Source organism: Pristis pectinata, chromosome 8 (genome assembly GCF_009764475.1).
Source record: "Pristis pectinata isolate sPriPec2 chromosome 8, sPriPec2.1.pri, whole genome shotgun sequence".
In the NCBI taxonomy this organism is placed as follows: Eukaryota; Metazoa; Chordata; class Chondrichthyes; order Rhinopristiformes; family Pristidae; genus Pristis; species Pristis pectinata.
Genome location: NC_067412.1, coordinates 85,151,872 through 85,177,141, shown reverse-complemented (window position 1 = coordinate 85,177,141; position 25,270 = coordinate 85,151,872). Strand labels below are relative to the sequence as shown.

The following is a 25,270-nucleotide window of genomic DNA, read 5'->3' as shown; positions in this document are numbered from 1 at the left end:
GGAAATTGAAAATGAATCAAGTGAGGGAACTTGTAGTATTCAGTATAAATAGCAGAATGAGAATGGGACACAATGGATAAATCTTCAGGCCCTGTCAGTTTCTACCCCAACTGTTCTAAAGGATGTAGTTGGGGATTTGTCAAAGTATTAATTAAAATCTTTCCAAACTTGCTTGGTTCAGAAAATGTGGCATTGAACTGTAACTTTATTGATGTGACAGTCACATATAGTGGATGACATGTAGCAAGGTTATTAGAACCTTTCATTAGCCATATAGTTTTAAAGCTGATCCAAGAGAGCCAGCACTCCTCCTCTTGGATGAATTGTGGTGACTAATCGTTGGATTTTTTTTAAGGTAAAATTGACAAGAACATGCTGTGGGGTATTATTTTGTATGCATCTCCAGGAGGTATTTGATAAAGTAATGCACAAGAGACAAATAAGCAATACAAGATTACACCAAACTGGAAGTAGCTTTTCAACTCAGTTGGAAATCAGTTGTGAAGTAATTGACTGAGAGTGGGGATAATGAATAGATTCGCTGATTACATGGATCTGGCAAATGTTGTTCTCCAGGCATCTGTTCTAGGGCATCAATGTTTCACGAGTCTGCAGAAAACTTTGTTGGGAGGGATTATATGGACGGGATCAGAAGATTGCACTGGGAGATGGAGTTCAATGTTGGGGAATGTGAGACTATGCAGTTGGGACCCAAGAAAGATAGATCAGATCATCTTCTAAGTAATGAGAAGCTGAGGTTTGTAGAGTTTGACAGATGAGCTGAAGTTCACTGTCAATCCTTGTGATGAAGAACAGGTTTCTCCGAATTAGTTTAAATCCCTCAAATGGAAAATATCCCTGGTGTAGCTGATGATTTCTTTGATGATTGAAATAAATATGGAAAGAGAAATGGACTGAGATGCTGACATCTTCTGTTTGAATACAATGGCCATGGCAGACGGGGGTGGTGGTGTGACGGAAGTCATAAATGGCCAGAAAAAAAATTGGCTAGACTGGTGATGCAGAGGTACTGCTGGTGTTTACAATAGGATTGTGTTCTGTATTTTGCAGGGGTAGTGGGGATGGTTGACCTCATTACACCACGAATTTCTGCACATGCCCATTTTATTGTGACAGTCTAAAGGCTGCTGTCAGCGATCAGCTGTCGTTCTACACACAGCACAGTTCTGCAGCTGCTTTCACTGTAGTTGGGAAATCAGTTGAAGTGATGTGGTGTTACTTACCCCATTTGTAAACTAGTCTTGCCTTAAAAACTCAAAATATTGTGCTTTGTTACAAGGTCTATAGATTTGGGTGTACTGATTATAATTCCTTCAGACAAGTATTACAAAATATAGTGGATTATAAATTTGTTTTAACTTTCGAAAAATGTTATTGATGTTTCTGCTTTGACCTTAATTATATATGTATAGTTCAGTCCACTGTAAGATGTTGAAAATTGTGCCTTTTTCTTGATCTGTTGCATGTGAGAATTGTTTAATGTGATTGGTTGCTCATCCAGATTGATGACATTACAGGTGTTGATTACTAGGAATCCTGTTGAAATGATGTTTGATAGCAAGTGAAGTCCATTCAAGGGGACGTTCATGCCTGGGATCACTAGGTCTTTTTGGATGGTGTCTTTGAGTGCCTTTTGTTTCATGGCAGACTGAAAAATCTATACAGCTAATATCTTGTTGGGTCTATCTCCCATTTGGTAATCATTCAAACATACAATATGCCTTGTGGTTAAGATAGTGGGTGGTGCCTGACAGTGAATGTTAACTCATAGGCTAAAGGTTTCAAACTGCCCCCTATCTTGTGCACTTGACAGCTCCTCATCTCTACCTTTTTTGTCATGTTTTCCAACTCCTGCAGAAGTTTTATGGTGGGACTCAATTTTAAGTGTCTTCCCCATTTTATATCAGGACATTCTTGCTATCTGGTGGCAGGTGAGTATACAGATGTTTGTGGTTGAGTTCTGTATATTTTTTTTTCCCACCACCCACTCCTGTCCATGGGTTGGTCAGGGAGGTATTTTGTGTGGGGTTTAGTATCAACCCAGTGAGGGTACTGGGAATGTGGAGAAGAATTACTTTGTGAAGTAGATCTAGTGTTCACAATAAAGATACAAGGGCAGGCAGGGCATGAATTTATCAATAGTAATTGGAAAAAATATATGTTCACTTTTCAAAAATAAAATGGCTTTCATGTTTTACATTAAAGCTCTGTAATGGTAATATACCTTTTATAATATGAACAATCCATTTTACATTATGACCAAGCTTTTAAAGTATACAGCATTGACCAATTACGTCCATCTGTATGTGGTACACTGTGGAATACACTAGCCAATGATATAATGCACAGCAAGAGGGGTGGAATTGCATTGGAACTCTAATTTGTAAAAAAAATAGTGGCAGTAGATGGCTTTGAGTAAGCAAATACTATTTGTGGTCATTACCTATGTGATTATAAATTATTATAGAAACTACAAGTTAATGCTTTTACTTAAGCTAATGTGAGTTATTAAAAATTATTTATGCCAAATATTGATAATAACAATCCATTCCCACTCAAACTGAACCAAAAATAAAAACTCTCAAGATTCAAGTCCTAAGCATGGGTGACCAGTTTACTGGTCTCATATGAGGATTAGAGGGTTTTTATTCAGAACTTCCCCTCAAGCTTGAAAGGGTGTGGTAGAATTGATGACAGGTTTGACAGATATGATCAGCCCATACTCTCTTCCACAACACGATGTTGCTCTCTTTAAACCTTCCTCATCTTGTGACCGGCATGTACAATGATTTTATGTAAATTAATGTTGAAATGTGGTATCAACGCTGTATAAAAACCATAAAATATCAGTGGTAGTGTGAGCAATGGTTCCTCATTTGAAAATTATTTACCCTTAAATTACTGGTAATTCTTTGTCAAAAGATAAGGCCTGTAGCACATGTAAAAATAGCAGTTGAGAATATTAGGAAATTGTGAGGCAGTAATTAGATGATACCAGGCTTACTTTAAAAGGCTGAAGGTTGTGGGAGGAAGTTAAGACTGCAGAAGGGATGAGGTGCTGGAGAATCAACCTGATTGGAAACCAATGCAGTGAATCTTGATTTCAACACAGTGCAGAAACAATGATTAGGACTGTATGGTGTGGATTGTCCTCTCAGCAGAGATGTGCTACTTACTACTGGAAATAAATTTTGGGTGCTTACGGTGCCTTGGGCCCAACCAAAGCAGAGCATTTTTACAACTGGGAAACCAGGAATAAGTTTGGGCACAGTTGCAGCCTGAACCTCTGAGACTGGGTAAATCTGTAAGATTAGTATTTTGTGGAGATCAAAAAAAGTATGTGGATGCTGAGAATCTGGAATTAAAACTGAAAATGCTCAGCATACCAATCAGCAATACAATTAACTTTTCAGGTTGCAGATTAGTTGATGATTAGTCTTTTGGCTGCCGTTAGACAGAGTACCTCAAATCGATGTGTTAAAAGAGGACTATTTGGTCTTATATTCAGCTTGTCCCAGAATCCCTGCATACTCTACAGCTGACAGCGGTCCAGAAGTAAATCAGGGTGTGCATTTGGATATTGAGTGTCTGAAGTGATACAGGAGGAACCCAACCTTGAGGTCATGCCAGCTCTTTATCAGACCATTCAAATTCAATCTTGTTTCTTTCCCATGGCTTGCTTTTCCATGTTTCAAATGTATTAAATGGTCTTCAATAAAAGCACTCTCGGTGCCAAAGCATTTATTGAACTCTTGACTAAAGAGATTGCACTGCTCTCTCTAAATGTGACTTTAGATGTAACAATTGCTATGACTCGGTCACTCATTTTCTAATTGAAGGAAAAGTCATTCCCTATGCAGCCAATCAACCTGCTTGATGATTTTAAAAATCTCCCCATAAAATCCTTTGCTGCAGTGCCTCCATTGATGATCGCCCTCTCTCGCCCTTTTATCTAATAGATCAGACTTGTTCCCGAACTAAAATAAATTCACCACTACTTGTTTTATGCTTGTACTCATTACAAAAAAACTTTACAAACATTACAAAAGAAGAGTCTATTTGATTTTTTTTCAATATGTCTAGTTCTTCAACTTTTACTGTTTTGTATATTTGAACATCAGGACTCTGTTCATTTAAATCTCATTGATTTTTTTTGGTTGAGAATATACTTCTATTCTTTTTCTCTCAAAAATTTGTTTTTTTTTTCCTCTCACACATTCCAAGCTGACCCACACCCATTCAGCATTCACTTGTCAGAGTTCTACAAGGCATTTCAACTTGTTTGATGATATCATGGCCTTTGGATCTCAGGATGCCCATGAACTAATCACTGACTGTACCCAAAAAATGGAAAAAAGGAAATCCATACCTCTGCGATTGAGTGAGTGTTGGACACTGTTGCTCTGTTCCTGGCTGCAAAATCTAGGCTGTTTATATTCATTATATTCAAGATAAAAGTGTAGATTGGAGACAGAAGTGAAACCAGCCCCAGTCCCCATGAACACCCCTTTTTAACCTGCCTCAAATCCACATCGACTTCCTGGCCAAACCCAAAGCTGTCTTCATATCACTTTTGCTCTTGCATCATTTGCTAAATTTTAACACACTTCTTGTAAAGCACTTTTTGAGGTTACTTTAGAGTTGATTCAAGCTAATTGAAATTGTAAATTGCCCCTAATGTGTAGTTGAGTAATGGGATTGGGGTGGAGGGGGTGGGAGTTGAAGAGAATGTGGGGAGAATAAAAAATGGGGTTAATGTGGGATTATTGTAAAATGGGTGGTGGTTCGTTGGTGATTAGATCTGATTCCATCTTCTTTAGCCCTTTGTTACTTCCACCTATCATCTCCCAGGTTCTTGGATCATTCCCACTCTCCCTCCTCCCTCACCTGCCTATCACCAGCTACCTCTACCCCTTCTTCATCCACCCCACCCCACCTTTCTATACTGGCTATCTCCTCTTTTTTTTTGTTCCCAGTCCTGATTGAAGGGTCTCGACCAGAAATGTTGACTATTTCCCTCCATAGATGCTGCCTGACCCTCTAAGTTCCTTTGTGTGTTCTTCCAGATCTACAGCATCTGCACTCTCCTGTGTCTCTCTGTTTCTGTGCTGTATCTCTCTCTGACTTAATGAATTTGTGTGGGATTTCTTTCAATTGTCCTCCATAACCTCTGCAGTAGATCTGTAGAAACCCAAGCCCAATTTAACTCTGGGGTGGGTGAGTATCAGGTGTGTGTGAACTTGCCACTGCCCTAGAAAATTAGCTGTCCTGGGATATGTTCATGTTGGGTATTACTACAATCATAGCAGTGGATTTCCTGCCTTTTCTGCTAAGCTGCCCCAAACCCAGTGCATGCTTATCCTGTGGAGAACTGTAAGGTTAGTACCAGTCTTGAACTGACCATTACATAAAATGAATTATCATTAAAGTTAAAAGCCCATCCTTTTTGCCCTGTTTAAATATCTTTGATTAAACAGTGTGATTAAATCATTCTGAGATGGTTACTTGGTCTGTTACAGTGATGGTGCTGAATCAATGCACAGTTAAACCTGAAGCACTCTCAATTAATAATTACATCCTTGTTGATGTTAATAGCATGCTTTACTATCGTTGGGTTCAATCATTCCTTCCAGTTCCTGATTTATCAACTGTATTTTCCCTCTTTGCACAAGGTTGCAAGATAAGTACAAACCAGGAAGGTTGCATTGGTCTGAAGTGTTCTAGAAATAACCCTGGTGTCACTATTGCAGGAAGAATTGTTTTTAATTTCTGGGCCTTTGTCTTGACCACTGCTCTGGTCCATCCCATCCATTGTCCATTCTTTGCTTGATGAAGAACTGCTGGTATTAGTTTTATTTTGACTTTTGCCTCTGACTTTTTGAAAATTAATTTGTAGCAGTTTTCTGGATCCATGTTTGGGATACTGGTTCCTAGATCATTTTTCAATCCAAAAAGTCTGTTTGTCCAACACTTTGTAACCCTCTTTTAAATTCTTTCATTGACATTTAAAGTGAAATCTGCTATAATTTTTTCCAGCTAAGCGAAGGGTAGTTGAGCCTTTAGCCACAAGTTCCTCCAGCTGAGTACTATTTATACCACACTCCTCGGCCATCTTCCTTATCAGATTAGACTGTACTATTTTAATACTTGTTGGGTTTTTTATAAACCTGGTTGTGGCCCAATTCCTCTTCGTCATACCACTTGCACCTCTGAGGTGCACACAAGAATGTGAATACTTTTGAAAGGGAACTTTAAGCATACAATGCGCAATGTAAATACGTATGATCTTTCATCAGCTTAACGACTATTGAGGGGGCTCAATTTCTATTGTCCCTCTTTGTGCATGCTCCTGCCTGCTGAAAACATAAGGTTTATTACTTCCAGTAGTACTATTCCAGTCCATTCCTGCCTGACTTCCTAACTTCTGTAAACTAACCTTGTCCAAACCTTTGCTGTCTGATCCCCTATTCTGCCTTGCCTACAGTGTCTTCAAGGATCGAATTTTAAATTGTCATTCCTCTGTTTCATGTGCATTTTGTAGCTTCAGACTCTCCAAATCTGACTTTACCCTCCTGCATTTACCTCTATCCTTCAACTCATCATTGGGAACTGTATCTTCAGCCACTAAGGTTCTTGGCTCCTGGAATTCTTTTGCTTATTTCCTTATAATATAGTCACTTCTCCTATGTCTTGCTGCTTCTAATTATACCACTGTGAGATGCCTTTTAATATTCTTGTGTCGAAGATCTGATTAAATGCAATTATTGTTCTCGTTTATGGTGTTCAGGAGATAATGAAGTTACTGGGGTATTCCGATGTGGACTTGGTGAGGCAGTATTTCCCTTTTAAAAATGGAAGGCTTGTAATCTTTTCCATCTAACACCCTAGTACCTTACATGTCAGTACTAAGGATAAAAGGGTTAGAAATGCAATGCAAGTCAAAGCCATCTGAAAGAGAAATAAACATCAGTTTTTTTTGGTGTGACCTCTCATGAGCTATTTTTATCATTGAGACTAGTGGAAATTACAAAATTCTTTCTTCCTTGCTTAAACTGCTGATAGCTTCTCAACTGGGACCAGTTACCCTTAGTGTTCTTTTAGTTTCATTGTGTTTAAGTTTTGTCTTTAAATCTAAAATAACCTTCACCCTGTGAGCAGGAGATTCTGCTTGTTTTCTATTGTAAGAAGCTCTGTTTCTCACTTACCTTCCTGCTATTGATCTGATCCATGTAAATGGGAGTGAAAGGGATGGTTGTTGTTCAGGCTTTGTCTTTAAGAAGACATTGAAAAGAATTATGTTGGATTGCCCCAGTGCAGACAAAATTGACATGAGATCACAATTTTTTAAATGGCTGCTAAATAATAAAAGATCTCAACAGTTTTTTAGCTAAACAAATACATAAAAATGAATAGTTGTCACGGTATTTGCCCACACCCTAGTCCTTGTGGTACCCATTAGCCAGGGTGGTGCTCCATTGGCAAGAATGTTTTTTTTCTTTTGGATTGTTTGGAACAAGACTTTGGTTTCTAATTGGAAATAAATTTAGATCAGTCCAAATGTTGTTCCTGGAGGAACATCAATTCAAAAGAAAAATGCTGCAGATGGTCAAAATCTGACATAGAATGAGGTTCTGAAAGTACTTAGCAGTTTCAAGTTGATGAACATTCATCAGATGGGTCAAGTCAACAAATGAAGTGGACTTGTCTGTAGTGACCACCCACCTAGCAAACTTCCCAAAGTTGACATGAATTGAGCATCTTGGTGACAATGAGGAAAGTGGTGAGGGAAATTAGAGCCAACGTACTAATGACAGAAGTAGCCATCTTGAGACTACTATGAAGAGCCATTGAAGTAGAATATCTGCTGTTGCTTTGGCAGGATAAGAGGTATCAATCTGCAGGGTTTAGGGGATAAGGCAGGGGAGTGGGACCAGCTGGATTGGCCTTGCACAGACCAGGTATAGACTCTATGGGCCAAATTCTGTAATCTTTCTGTGAAACCTGAATGACCATTTTGTTATCTCTCTACGTCTTCTCTCAAAGTTACAGGGAAGGTTGGGAGCAGAAAATTCGCACCTTTTGAGTGGACAAAGGGAAAGTTATATCCACTTTTTTTTGACTCAAGTCTGCTTTATTGTAGGAAAAGAGAAAACAATGCAGAAAGGCTGAATGACCTACTCCTATTTCTTAGGCTGCCTACCCAATGACTCTGTGAAAATACCTTTGTCAAATAACCGCAAAGGTGTAAGATGGCTAGACACCACTTTCTCGAGGGCAATTTCAATAGTAATGCCAGTGTTCCATGAATAAAAGATTGATTGTAATATTTCATAAAAGCATGCCTTTCTTTTAATAAAAAACAGTATAACAGTATGTGGTGAATGCAACATTCAGCATTGTACACGTGCTAAGATGGTTTTTGCTTTCACCCAGGTAGGATGAACGGGGAAGAGGATTGGGACAGTGGTTGTGGGAGTAGTAATGGAGTAAATTGATTTCTAAGAAAAGACACCAATCAAGACTTATCTTCTCCAGCTGTTATTTAGTTTTCTGTGTTGAATGTCCTGAAGAAATCCTTCAGAACTTCTGAAAGGTGAATGACCTATTGGGGATGTTCTGGGTCATCCAGAGTGGAATCATAAAATTCTTATGATACAGTAGATCATTTGACCTATTAAGTCTATACCAGCTCCTAGTAGGGCAATCCCATAAGTTCCATTTGCTTCTTCCCTATGATCTTTCAAATTATTCTCCCTCAATAGCCTATCCAATTTCTCTTTTGAAGGCACTAATTCCGTTTGTGTTTTACATTTGAGTTCCAACTCTTCTGCAGGCGTCACAACATGATCTTTTGTTGGCATATTTAACATAGAACAATGTGCCAAAACACTTCAGGGAGGTGTAATCAATATAGTCCTTTTAGTAAGTGAACTAACATTGCTCTGCCCTCAGACTCCCACGTGCTGCCCTGTGGCACAGCTTTGCTGATTACTCACTGGTTGGCAGACTTCCTCTCTCTCTCCAACTCTCCTGAAATTGTTGCACCCAAGACATAACCACCAGCATCCAGAGGGAGCTGGGATTGGGCTGTGAATGCCAATCTTGCCACCTGTGGCCAAAACCTAAATAATAATAATAATCCCTCAGTAGTTTCTACCAGTGCTGGGTACCACAGTGCCAGGCGGCTCTCTTCTCCCCATTATCCATGGTTCTTCTGGTTGTGGGTGGGGGGTGTGTGGAGAGAGAAAAAACAGGGAAAACTGATATTTCATTGGGTTTGTAGCAAATATGATCCCATAATTAATTTCATTTAAAATCTTTTTTTTTTCCCCTCGCTTCTAAAGCTGCTGCCTTGGGCTTTGATACTGTTCTGTTATATGATGTCCAGAAGTTCAACGGTCTATAGTATGACCACACCTGTCCTTAGCCGAATTCACATGTTGATGCATTTTCGAGAAGTCATTAGGCAGTAATAAAGAATGGGAATCCTGCAGGATTTCTTTAGGGTACCTGAGTTGAGGCTTGCATCACAGCACAACTTTCCATTTTCAATGAGATTCATCCCAGTCACTGTTATTAATTTGTTGTTTTACTGTTTTTAGCTGCCTAATGTGCTGTGGTGTTGTTGCAATCAGTAACAATAATCAGCTATGAATTCATATACCAAGCTATGTCTTAGCCAGAGAGATCTTTAGCAGGAAAGTTGTTTGCACCCATGTTGAACTTTAAGGTTAAAGAGTATTTCCAAGAACAATGATCAAGCAATGGGTGAGGAGGGAACTTTCAAGGCGGAGCATAAAGAAAGGGGTTAGGGACAATTGAACAGGCCACAGACTGGCTTTATTTCTATTTGTTTAATAGTTATATGCCATTATCAGTGAAATATTCTGTTGGCATGTTTTGATGCCTCCGATACTTGCCCAAGTGGGCAAGTAGGGTCCCTTGATGGTGAACACTGATCAGAATTATCTGTGCAGTGCTGCATGTACTAGGTGTGTGGTGTTGAGTTGCACTGAGTAAAGTTGCAGAGTCATTATCTGTTCACTTGTAGCATGCCCAGTTATCTGTTGTGGAGTTAACTAGTTTCTTCACTGTTCAGCTGTAGGAGGTATCGGAGTAAAGCAAAAGAATGCACTTTCAACACCAGTTCTAAATATTTATGTTGTTCTTCCTAGCTGGGGCAGTCAGGACTCCTCTATCCTGTTTTGGGATTAGTTATGTCAACCAAAACAATATTCTACTTTTATACCCAGCTACTTGCAACATGGCATCTCTTTTTCACTACTCCATAGCACTATGTTGCATGGTAATGTAATGAGAATCATAGATACGTACCTGTGCATTTTACCCCTGAATGTTTATTTAATTTCTTGGGACTATACTGGGTTTTAGAGAAATGTACAAATTAACATCAATGATGACACACTGACAGAATTTGACAGTCGTAAATAATGGTGAAATATTTCAGAGCAACACTTAGTTTATTCTGAAGACAGGCAGTGCTATTTTGCTGACTTCTGCTTTAAGTAGTATTGTAGTTACAATCTAGACTCTAGATTAAAATTCTTCTGCATAAAACAATACTTTTGTGTGCCACGTATGAATTTTATCTAAAATCCCATCACAATCATGTCCTTTTTTAAATGCATGTCTACAGTCATAATGCACACTTACCTTGCATGTCTATGACAGTGTCAGGTTTCAAAGATGCCTTGGACCCTGTTTGTGGCAGATTTTCACTGCCATGGGGTTTGCACAATCCTGGAACAGAGTCTGCTGCACAGTACTATTTTAATTTGTGTTTTGAAATGCAGAAAAATTTCTTGGTCAAATCCCACAATGGCAGCTTGAATGCAAATTTGCTTCAGTATTTTAAGAATCTGGAAACAAATAACTAGTGTAGATTAGTGACTGTGATATTGGATTATTGTAAAAATCCAACTAGCTCAAACCCTCCATTGGACTGTGAGGCCATCCAACATACTTGATGGAATTGATTTAAGTACTGATCAAAAAATGGAATACTGATGGCATTTTCCAAGAAGTTGCTCCAGAACATTTGTAGCCTTTATTATCAACAGCAGCAGGAGAATTGCACAACACTCCAACACTAACAAGCCAGGTATCAAGTCTTGCTCTTTATCAAGGAAGTAAGCAGGAACCTGTCAAGAGCTTCTCCAATGGGACCTGACTATGAAGATGCAGTGTTGTTTGGTGTAACAGTGTATGTTACTGCATCATTTTATGTATCATCTTTTAACAAAATAAAATGTCACAGATCAGTTCATGGTGAAGGATTTAGCTGTTAAGCATTTGTTGTGGGGTGAGCAAAAAATTAAGAAGTTTTTAAAAGGGTGAGGAAGGGGGAAAGAATAAGAGGATTTTGAAGGAAGTTGCCAAGAATGAGAACAAGGTGGCTGATGCTTCTAAGATATCTTTATTAGTCACATGTACATTGAAACACACAGTAAAATACACCTTTTGCGTAGAATGTTCTGGGGGTGGCCCGCAAGTGTCGCTACGCTTCCAGTGCCAACATAACATGCCCAGAACTTCCTAACCCATACGTCTTTGGAATGTGGGAGGAAACTGGAGCACCTGGAGGAAACCCACGCAGACACGGGGAGAACGTACCAACTCCTTACAGACAGCGGCGGGAATTGAACCTGGGTTGCTGGTGCTGTAATAGTGTTACACTAACTGCTGGAGGAAAGCAGAGTGTGAAGGGTGCAATAGAAGTGAGGATGTAGGAAGGAATTTATCGTGGAAAAATGTGGCAGAATGAGTATTTTTTTTTGTAGTTGAGGTCTTAATTTCTAACTGCTTGGGAATACAGAGCCATGGAGTTGTACAGCACAGAAACAGGCCCTTCAGTCCACTATGCCCATGCTGACCTTTCTGCCCACCTACACTAATCCCACTTGCCCACATTCGGACTGTATCTTTCTATGCCTTGGGCTTGTATATTCAAGTGCCTTTCTAAGTATCTCATGAACATAAGGATTTCTTTTATCTGATTCCACCATCTTCTCTGGCAACACATTCCAGATATTGACTACTGTGTTTTTAAAAAGAAAATCTTGTCCCTCAGTTCCCCTTTTTTTCAAAAAAAAAACTTTCACCTTAAACCCATGCCCTCTTGATTTTGATATTCCTACCCCAGGAAAAAGATTCTGACTAGCTACACCTCTCATAATGCCAGCATTGACATTGTGGGCTGAAGGGCTTCTTCCTATGTTCTATGTTTACGTACCTCCTATCAGGTTACCCCTCTGTCTCCCTAGTTCTAGGGAAAATGAGCCAAATCCGATTGGTGAATTTGCAGGAATAGCAAAAAAAAAAGTAGTTGGGTGTTAGAAGTTCTGAAATTCATGGTGGATGGAATTTGAGAAGGATGTTGAGAAGATCAAGTCTAGAGGTGACATCCTGTAGATTGTGACGGTGATTGACTTGTGTGCAGCCTCTCAAACTCTCTCGACCATATTGTCCTCCATCACCTCTGCACCATGACCTAACTGGGAGTAACTACTTGCCTGGTTTCATTCTTGCATAACCATTCATGACCGGAGAATCACCATCAAAGTCATCTCGCCTCCAAGAGCCTCCAAAGGTTCAGCCTTTGCTCCCTTCCTCCTCAAGGTTTCTCGTCAGTGAGTGACACCATCCAAAAACAGATCATCAGATTGTACCCAAAATCCAGTTCCACCTCACTGCCAGGTCTCCCATTTTTCCCTGCTGCCCACACCCTTCCCTTTGCCATGTATCTGACTATGTCGGATTGGATGTGAGGCAATTTCCCCCAGACAAAAAAGGGAAGACTGAATCCTTCCCATGAAATTACTCCACAACATTTTTATTGACATTAAACCAATATAATGTGTCACCCTAATTTTTGTGAAAGTCACATAATGAATAAGAGCTTCTTCGGTTGCAAGGTTGACAGTACAATATTGTTTAGTTCCCCTATGTGACAACACATTGAAACTGAAATGGGCAATTTCAGAACCACTTTCCCAATCAGTGTGTTGCAAGTTCTTGTGACTTTCACATTTTTACTCAGCAGCTTTTCAGGAAGGGACGTACTATGATATAATTAACATCCTTCCAGTTAATGGGGAGTGTTTCTACCTTGTGAGTGGATGCTTCAATAATGGGCCAATGCTCTCAGGGGCTCAGAGGGACCTGGACAAGCTGGCAAAGAACAAATGACTGCAGGAGAGGACCACAGCAAGGAGGTACTTGGAAGGTCACAAAACATGGGGGAAAAATTGAAAATAGCAGCAGGAGTAGGCCATTCAACCCTTTAAGCCTGCTCCACCATTCAATGTGCTCATGGCTGACCTTTTAGCTCAATCTCATATTCCACACTCTCCCATACCCCTTGTAACTTTTTTGAGAGGAGTTTCTGAATGCATGTGCTTCTGGGAAAGCAGCCTGTGCCCACACTGTTTGCTTTTGTGGGCTGAAGGAAAAGTAGATGAAGTTTCCTTGACTCTGGGTGAACTCCCTAATTCAGTGGCGAACAACAGATTAGGAGTTGCGAAGAGATCGGCAGAAAGCTGGCATGTTTCTGACATTGGTGGTGACTGTGACTTGACCCTTTGCATGTGTAAGGCTGTGTTTGAGTTCATAGGCAATGATAATTCTCAGTGAAGCCAATTAATGCAGTTTGTGTTCACCCTTCTAAATAGCTCAATTTCAGTCAAGACAAGATGAGTAAAACCCAAAATTAAAAACAAATTGCTGGAAGTACTCAAGCAGACCAGGCAGTATTGGTGGAGAGAGAAACCAAGATAATGTTTTATGTCACTACATTGATCACTTTGATAAACATGCCCTCTATGGCTAGGATCTTCAGGGATTTGAATAAGATGTCAGGAGGTAATGGCGTACTTAGGTTTTTAAATAGGATATAAAGAATGAGCTGTATTTTGGATTCACCAGGAGAAGTTCGGGGCAATTGAAGGAGAGAGTGAGAAAGATTATGGAGAAAAGTGAAGAGGTTGACAAAGGGAATCTTTGAATATGTAATTAAGATTGGGGCTGGGGAGATGTTTAAGGATCAAAAAGTGATTGTGATGATGCTTGGGTGTGGAAGTTGGCTCTTGTAGGAAAGATAACTTTGAGAGCAATGAAACAGCAATGTAAAAGGGATTGGTTTTGGGATCAGTAAGTGAGTTGGGAGACCAATTAGATATTTCTTGTTGTGAAAGATTGTAGGTATCTTTTTTCATCTCCCCTTCACAAAATAAACATCAACATCTTAGAATAGTAGACTTAGATTTGTATTCATAAGTGACTTTTGTCAAATATAAACAAAGGACACAATGGCATTCACACTCTGATCTCTGTCTGTGGTCTCCTGCACTGTTACACCGAGACCCAACACCAGCATCTTCCATCTGGGCACATTGCAGTCTTCTGGAGTCGATATTGAATTCTCTAGCTTTAGATAATATTCTTTCCTCCCGTCTATTTACAAGAACCATTTCTTCCGGCCATCCCTTTTTCTTCTCTGTGTATAGTCTGACCTGCAGGGAATGCCCCAGCCTGCCAGCACCACACCAACAGCATGTTACACAGCCATAATAGCTTACTTGATCCCACCTGCTACATCACTTCACTTTATCAGATCAATTCACTTTTTTCCACCTACACTTAGACTCATATGCTTCTCTCCTTTTTCAGGTCTGATAAGCGGTCCCTCATCTGCTCACTCTTTCCACAGAAGCTGCCTGACCTGTTTCGTTTTTCCAGTATTTTCCATTTTCTTTTTCGTATCATGTTGGCTCAGTTTTTCTTGCCATACTTGTACAAGTCTGGCCCACTGGGCAGATCCCACCACTTTAACAACAGATTACTCAGACTTAATGTGTTGGTAACTGCTGTCAGTAAGCCATTTTGACGTCCTATCACAGACATTCCCTGTGTTCTACTCATCCCATCCCTGAGCGGCAAACAAATACTGTATGTAATTTTCACTTTCACATTTCCTTACAAATTAGGAGACTATTTAGCCCATCAGTTGACTAATAGCTTGCAGAGCAATCACATTCTCCCCACTAATTTTTCCCTATAACCTACTCTCCCCACATTTGTGCCAACTCTCCCACCCTCCACTAGATTCTAGCACTCATTTACATACTAGAGGCAATTTAGTGGCCAAATAACCAAACATACCACATGTATTTGAAACCTCAGAGGAAACTGGAGCTCTGGAGAAGCCCACCTGGTCACAGGGAGAACATACAAGCTACTCGGAGACAGTAACAGAGGTTAGGATTGAACCTGAGTCACTAGTGCTGTGAGGCAGCAGCTCTACTAGCTGTGCCAGTGCACTGCTGACAGAGCTGTTGTGATAACTTGATAACAGGTGTTGAAAAATGTATCTTGTGGGCAGCCTGTTAATTGAAGAGGATAGGTGAAGGTCCACTAACAGTCTTTTAAAGAATATTTTTGCAACTTGTTGTTGGGGAGAAGTGTCTTCTTGGCTTGTGTGTTGGATGACTAGACAGGTGATGCAATTTGCCATTGAGTAAGTGAATCTTACATGCATTTCTTTTGAAGTGATTGACGTGTCAGTTACTGAGTTGTCCCTATATATTCACCCAATGTGTGCAATGGTGGATTGAGTCAATTGTGACCCACCTCCACCCAAAGTCCAGATCAGCTGAGATCCAGCTCGTGTTTAGTAACCAAGAAATGATCAATAGTGATGCCTCTGCTTGTACTTTTGTGCCTGCTAAATAATAGGTGGCAAGGTAGCATAACGGTTAGCGTAATGCTATTAGTGCCAGCAATCGGGGTTCAACTCCCGCCACTGTCTGTAAGAACTTTGTACGTTCTTCCCGTGACTGCATGGGTTTTCTCCTATGTTCCAAAGATGTATGGGTTAGTAGATTAACATGGGTGTAATTGGGTGGCATGGACTTGTTGGGCCGGAAGGGCCTGTTACCATGCTGTATAAATAAAGTTTAAGAACCCCCAGAACGGCTGACACAATCTGTGTTCAGTTGAAGCCTGCACCAACTTGGGAGCAGACTTATTGTTAGTTGGGCTTAAAAACCCCCATAATAATAACATTCTGAAAAGGTCGATAAGTAAACCATCCAGCAATAGCAAAGTCGAACTGGCTCTGATGATTAGTTTCATGCAAGCAGGGAAATGTCAGTAAGATCTTCAGTGAAGTGTACTTTGTAAGTTTCCCATTATTTGACATCTCTCGTGTGACACTGGTGAGAGCTTCAGAGAATGAGCATGTCACTGGCTGTCAGAAATATTAAATCAGATTTGCAGTACTAAATAAAAATGTAGTATTAATGAGACTTTTGTTATTGTTATTCAAATGGATTCATCCCCTTTGAAATGGGCAGAAGGAGCTGTTTCCTCTGACCCTCAGGTGTCGTTCCAAAGACCACAGACTGCAGTTCATTATAGATACCTAGTCCTGCAATATCTGTAGTGCATTGAATATAGAATTTGAAATTTTGGGGTATGAACATGGGTAACAGAAGCAAGAATAGGCCTTTCAGCGCCTTGAGGCTGCTCTACCTTTTGGTAAGATCACGGCCAATCTTCAGAGGCTTGTGTGCTAGTGGTGTAGGGGTGCTGCAGGAGAGTAAACCACCCCCCACCTATCATTGTCAAGCATGGTTTAAGAGCAGTCTTGTATGTACATAGTGTGTCTCTGTTTGAAAAGTGGAAGACTTGTATTACTGTGTAAGCTTCTGCCCAGCTAATTCCCATATCGTTAGCCCTAAGATTTACCGACCTCGTGTGAAAGTACCTAATGACAAATTACTCACAGCCATCTAAGGTTAAGAATTCCAAAGATTATTTAACTTACAGTAGTAAGGAAATTTCACATCTCAGTCTCAAAGGCTGCAGCTCCTACCTGAGGGTATCCCTCTCACCTGGTTGTTCAATCCAATTTCTGTAAGAGGAGTCAGGTTACCATAAAATAGAAGCCAAACAGCAATCAGTTATTATTGCTCCCAATTGTTATGCCATCAGTATTGTCTATTGCAAATATTTGAAGATTCTTCTTGCAGTTAACTGTCTGCCAAGATGCCAGCATTGTATTCTGTAGCCTTTTGCACCTTTGATGTAGGGATTGTCCTCTGTTTTAAATATATATTTCATGTGGTTGGACCTATCACATGATATTGTGGTTGTCATTTTAATCACTGAATGAAAATGATTCTATCAACAAAAATGCTTGTCATCTTTTCCTGATGCTAAAAACATGATTAGAAAGTTGGCTAGCCAGAGATTTTAAACCCCGGTTTCTGCTGAATTAGATGATCTCAATTAAAGTCATGGTGAATATACTTCAGTTGAACTGAATCGCCCAGACTGGGGGAGAGAAAATTGAGCCAGGGCTTCCATTACTATGTAGTAACATCCATTCTGTATCTCCACCCCCTCTCCCCAATAGCACACATGGGTGGATATTCAATGAGAGCAGGCTTGATTCTATAAGTATTCAGTACGTAGGTTTGGACATGCATAATAGCCAATTGAGCAAGTTACTGGATGGCACCTGATGCCCACAGCACCCCATCATCTGTCAGTAGTTTCTGTACAGATGGGCAAACTGCCCTGGCTGAGAGTATTGATAGAGATGATTATTGCCTCCAAGAGCTGTTCTGTGTTGCATTTTGGTGTGAGACCTTGGTTAACATTCTGACATGCGTGTTCTGCTTAATGTGTTTTCTATCCAGTTATAAGGCATGAAAAAGTTTATGCATTGTAGGTATATTTAAATTATGCATTTTATATTATTTTGTTTCCTAGTTCTTTGTATTTTAATTATTGCATGGTTTAGTCTAAAGTCTGTTTTAAACCCAACTGTAAAATGCTTGGGTAATAAGGAGAGCAAGTAGCGACGTTTCCACAGCAACCACCAATGATTCAGAACTGCATTGAAAGCTTTATACCTCAGGCAAGCAACTGTCCTTCAGCTCAAAGCAGCTGCTCACCCGGTTAGCCAATCACAGGTGCACAAGGCAGAATGACATCATATTAAAATTAACGCCATTGACATTATCAGATTTTGCTTCAGCCAATCAGTTGGGATCAATAAATGACAACATTGCCTAGAGGAGATCAGGCAGCAGTGAAGTGCTGAGGGTTTCTCTTAACAAGACCAGGGTCAGAAACTGGTGTGAGAGGAAGGTATACAGACAGCTGCTGGACGAGCTTGTGTGTGTGTGTGTATTTTCCTGGCGTAAAAAAACTTGTTATGCAGTGGAGGTGGAAGAGGTTTAAAATGGCAAGGATGACATGCCCACAGTTTACAGGTAACATTACCTTTTGCTTTCCCTCAGTTTGGATGTGTGTGTGTGTTTGGATTGTTATATCACTTGGCATAGATTGTTATGGAAGTAAATACACAGGTCCATGTTTTCCTCAGTCTTCCCATCTCTAAACAGCATTGATAATGAGTGACATATGACATGTAGAAAAACTAGTTTTTTTCCATCCTGTTTTTGGATTCAGTCAGCTGGATTTTTTGCATTTTATTCTTTATCTACTGCAGTCAAATCTTCAAGCGAGCTAGCTTCTCGTTATAACAGTAGAATCAACATTTTAAAAATTTATGCTTTGAAATCCTGCACCCTCCCTTCCCCCCACTCTCCCCGACAAACACGCCAGCAGTGTCTTCCGTGTACACACCAAAGTCTTATTGTGTTGGGTGTGTTTTGTGCTATTGGTGTTCTAGCATTTCTGCTTTGGTCATCACAGTACGATTTTGAACAGTTAATTAAATGAGTGAATGGATGACAGCATTAACAAATGCTGTTATTGCCAACAGATTTTCTTTTCATTCCAATTTAGGCTTTTGTAGTTGCCATGTGGATGCATTAGACATGTATCCTCTTTAACTATTGAATACCTTTTTTTTAGTGTCTGAGTGTCTGTTATTTTCTCTGCTTCCTTTTTTCCCCATCAATCAATTCCTTCGTTAATAATCCTGCTGTGCTATTTAAGTACATGGGGGAAAGAAAAGCAAATGGTTGCTGTTGTCTCATAGAAAATGAGTTGCTGAATGATGTACTCGTTCTCTTTCACAAGAGCTTGCCATCTGCACAGAAGAACATGAGCTGGACATCAAGTCGGCAGTCCAGATGGGCTCTAGGCAATAGTAGCATTTATTGTAGGAGGAGGTTCTTTAGGAGGAATAGCATGTGATGAGAGAACTCTCCTTCCCCTCCCCCTCCCCCTCCCCCAACAAATAAAAACTTTATTTTAATGTATAAAAGCAAGCAGCAATTGTCAATTGACATGAGGCAAATAGAAGGCACTACCCTAATCTTGCTGCAGTATCTACCCAATATGGCACAAATTTGAATTCTGAGTCAGAATACATTGATGTTGGAGAACAGGATCTTCAGGATTTTCTGAACTAAGTGGGAAGAGAAGTTCATCAGAGGAAACCTACTTAGCAAACTTTTCAAAATTCACCATCCTGAGGCAACTTCGATGAAGACTTAAAAGCCCCCAAAAGGGATACTTGGAGCAAATGTGAAATTCCTCTGTGAGAGAATGAAACCATTGTAGTAGTTCAGTGAAAGTAGGATTAAGGACAGAATTAACATGAAGCTAAGAGAAGCTGTGTAGAACCAGAAACGTTTGCGCAACTATCCAAGGAAAATGTACATTTTTTTTCAATACCACCCCCACATTCGGACAGAATAAACTGGAACTACAGTCAAATACAGAACAAATGACATGTCCTCTTTCTTTTTCATTTTTGATGTTTTCCTCTTTATTTAACCAATCGAAATTCCATTTCTGTCTTGACAATGTTCCTTTCTCCAGGGTATGGTCAGTGGGTGGAAGAACCGTCTGGTATCTTGGCCAAGTGCCAATGTTCACGTGTGGAGGTGTGCATGTGTGAGAGAGTTTCTGTATTCATGTGTGAGTGTTTGCTGGCAAGCATGTCCCTGTTCCAGCCTAGTTATCACATGGGCACACCCTTGGCAGCAGGCAATCACGAAAAGGAACTACAATTGACTTTTTTTTTGCCCCATCTCCTCATCTGCAGATCCATATGATGAGGATATTTAGGCAAATTGCCCTTGTTACAACCATGATCAAATCTGTCTCCCATTCATAAGATTGAGTTCCCCATGAGCCACTGAACGTTAGGGGCATTTCTACTTGCCATTGTTTTCATCTACGTTCCCTACGCTGCCTGCTTTCTTCAATCTCCCCATTCATAGAACATACAACAGTACAGCACAGAAATGGGTCCTGTGGCCAACTATGTGCTGAACTAATTAAACTAATGACACCTAATCCCTCCTGCCTGCACATGGTCCATATCCCTCCATTCTCTGCATATTCATGTGCCTATTTAAGAGCCTCATAAAGGCCTCTGTCTTACCTGCCTCCATCACCTGGCAGTGCATTCCACTTCTGTGTGTTTTATTTTTTTAAAAAAATTGCTCTGCACACTTCCTTTTGAACTCGCCCCTCTCACCTTAAATGCATACCCTCTAGTATTAGACATTTCAACTCTGGGGGGAGGGGGGTGGGGGAGATACCTGCTGTCTATTCTATCTGTGCCTCATAATTTTACAAACTTTTCTATCCGGTCTCTTCTCAGCCTGGACCGCTCCAGAGAAAACAACCCTAGTTTGTCCAATCTCTCCTTATAGCACATACCCTCCAATCTAAGCAGCATTCTGGTAAACCTCTTCTGCACCCTCTCCAAAGCCTCCACATCCTTCCTATAATGGAGTAACCAGAATTGAATGCAACACTCCAGATGCAGCCTAACCAGAGTTTTATAAAGCTGCAACATAGCTTCCTGACTCTTGAACTCAATGCCTTGACTGATAAAGGCAAGCATGCCATATGCCACCTTTACCACCCTATTCAATCAGAAGGTTATCACAAGGAAAAAAGGCAAACATGTTCATTGCAAATGAATGATGATTCTCCCTCCATTATTTCACCACATTCACAGCCTTTTTTTTAAATGAGGTTTCTCAGTAGATTATTACATTTTTTTAAAAAGAGGAACCTAGAACTAAAAATCACAGTGTCAACAGATGGGAATGACATTCTAGGGTGAGGAATAATTTCATCAGTTAATTCCAAAAATTTCCAAACTCTGTACTCCGGTGCCTTGTGAATGGTTGTTGATTTTATTTAAAATGGAGACTAAAAAAAATTGAGAAAAGGGATGGGAAAGAAGGATTGAGGTTCATGATTCAAAGGAGTTGGAACATTATGTTGCAATCGTACAAGGTGTTGGTGAGGCTGCACCTGGAGTATTGTGTGCCGTTTTGGTAACCCTGCTATAGGAAAGACATCATTAAACTGGAAAGGATGCAAAGAAGATTTACTCGAATGTTATCAGGACTCGAGGGCCTGAGTTATAGGGAGAGGTTGGGTAGGCTAGGACTTTATTCTTGGGAGTGTAGAAGACTGAATGGTGACATTATAGAGATGTGTAAAATGATAAGGGGCATAGATGGGGTGAATGTACACAGCCTTTTTCCCAGGGAAAGGTGACAGGGGATATATTTAAAAGCGGTCTGAGGGGCAACTTCAACACCAGAGGTGGTGCATATGTGAAACGAGCTGCTGGAGGAAGTGGTTGAGATGGGTACAATGACAACATTTTAAAGGACATTTGGACAGGTACTGTATTTGAATAAGAAAGGTTTAGAGGGATATGGGCCAAATGTGGGCAAATAGGACTAGTTTTGATGAGCATCTTGGTTAGTATGGATGTGATGGGCTGAAAGGCCTGTTTCCTTGTTGTATTACTCTATGACCCTATTTGCCAGGATCTTTTTGAGGGCAAGGTAGGCTTCAAGGGCTATAGAGCCAACTTTTGTTGCTACTTGTGTCCTTATGAGATTGGGAGGTTCTGTGCACTTGTGAAGGATTAAATGTATTCAACTATCACTTCCTACTTGCGAACAGCCAGAATTCAAGAAAGCAAGGTTCACTTGATCTCTGTTTCTGAAATTTAACTATTTTTACATCTCTGCTGAAGTATTAAACTGGTAAGAAGGAATAAATATTCTAGGCATTATAAAAGTACTTTATTGCTAATAATGGATAAGAAGAAATAAAACTGGAAATAGTTGGTAAGGAGATTTGTCAGTAAAGAAATGTCCATGTTCAAGTTATCCAGGAATTGTACTGGAATCTGTACTTCCAGAGAAATCTACTTCCAGACAATGGTGTTGCCAGGCATTAGAATTCCCCTGTGAGCATCAGGGGAATTGTTGCTTCTTGTCTGACATCAGTGGAAGAACTTTATGTACATGGGAAAATGCTTCTGGTATTTATTGTGGTGATGTCTCAAATATTGCTCTGGGAGAGGTATTTTCAGATAGCACAGCTGAGAACCTTTCTCAAATCTTATCCTTGGTGAGTGCAGAATGTTTTTTTTTAACTGTATCGCTATAGCTAACTCTGAACTCCAGCTGTGTGATGTGCATTGGTTGCATTTTCCGTCTTATAATTGGCTCCAAGTGGGATTAGTGTTGCTTTTTGCCTTTTTATACTCTGACAGATATCTGCTTTGACCAAAATTTAAGTTTGAGGTATGCCTGTTTTTGGTTACTGCTGGGTAAAAATGAACCTAGGAAGTGTCTTCCACTGATCTTCCTCGAGACGACTAGTAGAAGTTTGGCTTTGAATTGTAACACGTCATGCAAGCAAATGTGGATCCAACTTTCTCTGTCCACAATCCTAATAGAAATTGTCTGTGTAAATGCAGTTTGAGCTAGAAGTAGCAGGAGGACATCTTAAGTCCACTTTTTTTTCCATTCAGTCCTGATTATTTTCTGATTCCTTCCATGTCTAAACAAAACTGTATCTTTCTTTCAGTTCCTCACATAGCCTTTAGGATAAAGAATTCTGAAGATTTGCAACCCTCTGTATGAAGAATTTCTTTTCTCATTAGCAAACATTATTAGTTTCTCACACTGCACGTATTTCTGCTTTCCTACCAAACTGAATGATCTCACATTTTCCCAGATGATCCTCCATCTTCAGGCAGCTCACCCTTTTATGTGCTCCCCACTCTAGCGTCACTTTCTACACCCCCCACTCCAGCCCACTGGGTGCATTCAGTGTGACTTACGAACATATACAAATAGAAGCAAGCCACTCAACCTTCAAGCCTGCTTTGCCATTCAGCATGATCGTAGCCAAACCTCTGCCCTGTTGCTATATTCCCCATTATCTTGCCATACCACTTGATGTCTTTTGTATGTAGAAATCTATTGTCTTCCAAATCTACAGTGACTTGTACTCCTCAGCCTTCTGTGATGGAAGATTCCTCAGTTTCAGCACCCTAAGGCTGAAGAAATTTCTCCATCCCAATCCTAAATGACTTGCCCTGTATCCTGAGACTGTGATCTCTAGTTCTAGCCTCCCCAGACAGCCTGTTGAGCCCTGTCACAACTTTGCAGTGAGATCTTCTCTCATTCTTCTAAACAATGGCAAATACAGGCCTAGTTTGGTATATCCTTTCTTGGATAAGAAGCTCAAAACTGCCCACAAATGTGGTCTCATGAAGACCCTGCATGATTGTAATAGGTCATCCTTACTCCTTCACTTCTCGCAATGTCAACATACCTTTCGTCTTCTTGACTGCTGGTTCACCTGCATATTTGCTTTCAGTGACATCAGATTCTTTTGTACATGGACATTTCCCAGTCTATAATTGCTTAAATAATACTCTGCCTTTCTGTTTATCCTCCCAAATTTGATAAATTCACATTTATCCACATCTTACTGCAACTGTCCTGTTTCACCCACTCACTCAATTTGTCTACGTTTACATGAAGCCTCTTTGCAACCTCCTCATAACTCGCAATTCTGCACACTTAGAAATACTATATTCAATTCCCTCATCCAAATAATTGATATATTTTGAATAGCTAGGACTCAAGCACTGATCCCTGAAGTACCCCACTAGTCACTGCCTGTCACCCTAAAAAGACCCATTTATTCCTACTTTTCCATCTGTCAACCAACTTTCAATCTATGATCATGGATGATTTGATTGCATCCTCAACTCCACATTCCCAACCAACTGCCTTCTGCAGCCTTGGTTATCAAAAATCTATTTACCTTCAACATTTTAAAGAATTTGCTTCATCAACCCTTTTGAGGAAAGGTGATCCAAAGACTCTCAATCTTCTGAGAGAAATAGTTTGTCTCATCTCTATCTTAAATGGGTGACTCATTATTTCTAAGCGATGAATCCTGATTCCAGACTCTCCCACAAGAAGAAACATCCTCTTAATATCACCCTTGTCAAGACCCCTCAAGTGTCTGTGATTTGACCAAGTTCCTCTGCCTGTTCCAGTGGATAACAACATAGCCAGTCCAACCATTCTTCTTAAGGCAACACACCCATTCTAGATATTGGATTAATAAGCGAGAAACAAAATGCTGGAGGATCTGATGCAAGGTCTCGACCTGAAATGTCAGCTTTCCCTCTGCCTCCACCGATGCTGTCTCATCCTCCAAGTTCCTCCAAGCAATTTGATTTTCTTTTGCACCAGATTCCAGCATCTGTAGTCACTTGCATCTCTGTTAGATTAATAGACCTCTCATGAACTGCTTCCAGTGTACTTGCACCCTAAATGAGGAAACCAATACTACACACAATACTTCAGATGTTGTCTCACCAGTGCTCTATATAACTGCAGTGTAATCTCACTAGATTTGTATTCAGTTCCCCTCAAAATAAATATTTATTTTGTTTTGTTTTCATGCTACTGTGGATAAAAGAATTGATAATGCTTGGATGCTCATGTGAAATGCTGGCAGTTCCATATGGAACTATTGGCATTTCCCATATAACTGGCAAGATGTTTATGGCTCCTGTGTAAGCATGCAGGATTTTGGAAACACCTCCTGAGAGTGCATTGCTGGTATCTTTCCAACAGTGCTCCAATTTTGGATTCATTCATTGAGGGTTAAGTGTGGCACAGGTTCATTGATCCAATCATTTCAATGCAGACTAATGACTGCCAGGGAGAGAAGTAACACAGGAACTGTTGTAGGTTGACTTTTTGGGTATCTTCTTAGAAGGGACTAAAGAGAGATTGGGAAGTTTGGAGGAACATTTTTTACATCTTACATTTTTACATATGCATGGATTTATCCAGTTAGCTTGAGATTTATGTTCAGTTGTTAATTTACATTTAATGTTTCAAGTGATTAAATCTTATTTTTAATGTTTTAGTAACTTTGCATTTTC

General features: G+C 40.1%; 1 protein-coding gene across 6 annotated transcripts in view; it reads left to right on the top strand.

Annotated features, from left to right (window-relative positions):
- LOC127573618 (serine/threonine-protein kinase PAK 3) overlaps positions 1 to 25,270 on the top strand; it is a 186,836-nt gene that overhangs the window by 56,028 nt on the left and 105,538 nt on the right. Inside the window, exon 1 of one of the 6 annotated variants that reach the window (XM_052021998.1) lies at positions 18,194 to 18,323. The exons of the other annotated variants lie outside the window; for them this stretch is intronic. The gene's annotated coding sequence lies outside the window, so the exon portion shown is untranslated. Of the gene's footprint in view, positions 1 to 18,193; positions 18,324 to 25,270 lie in introns of those variants that run through there. 6 annotated transcript variants of the gene reach the window in all.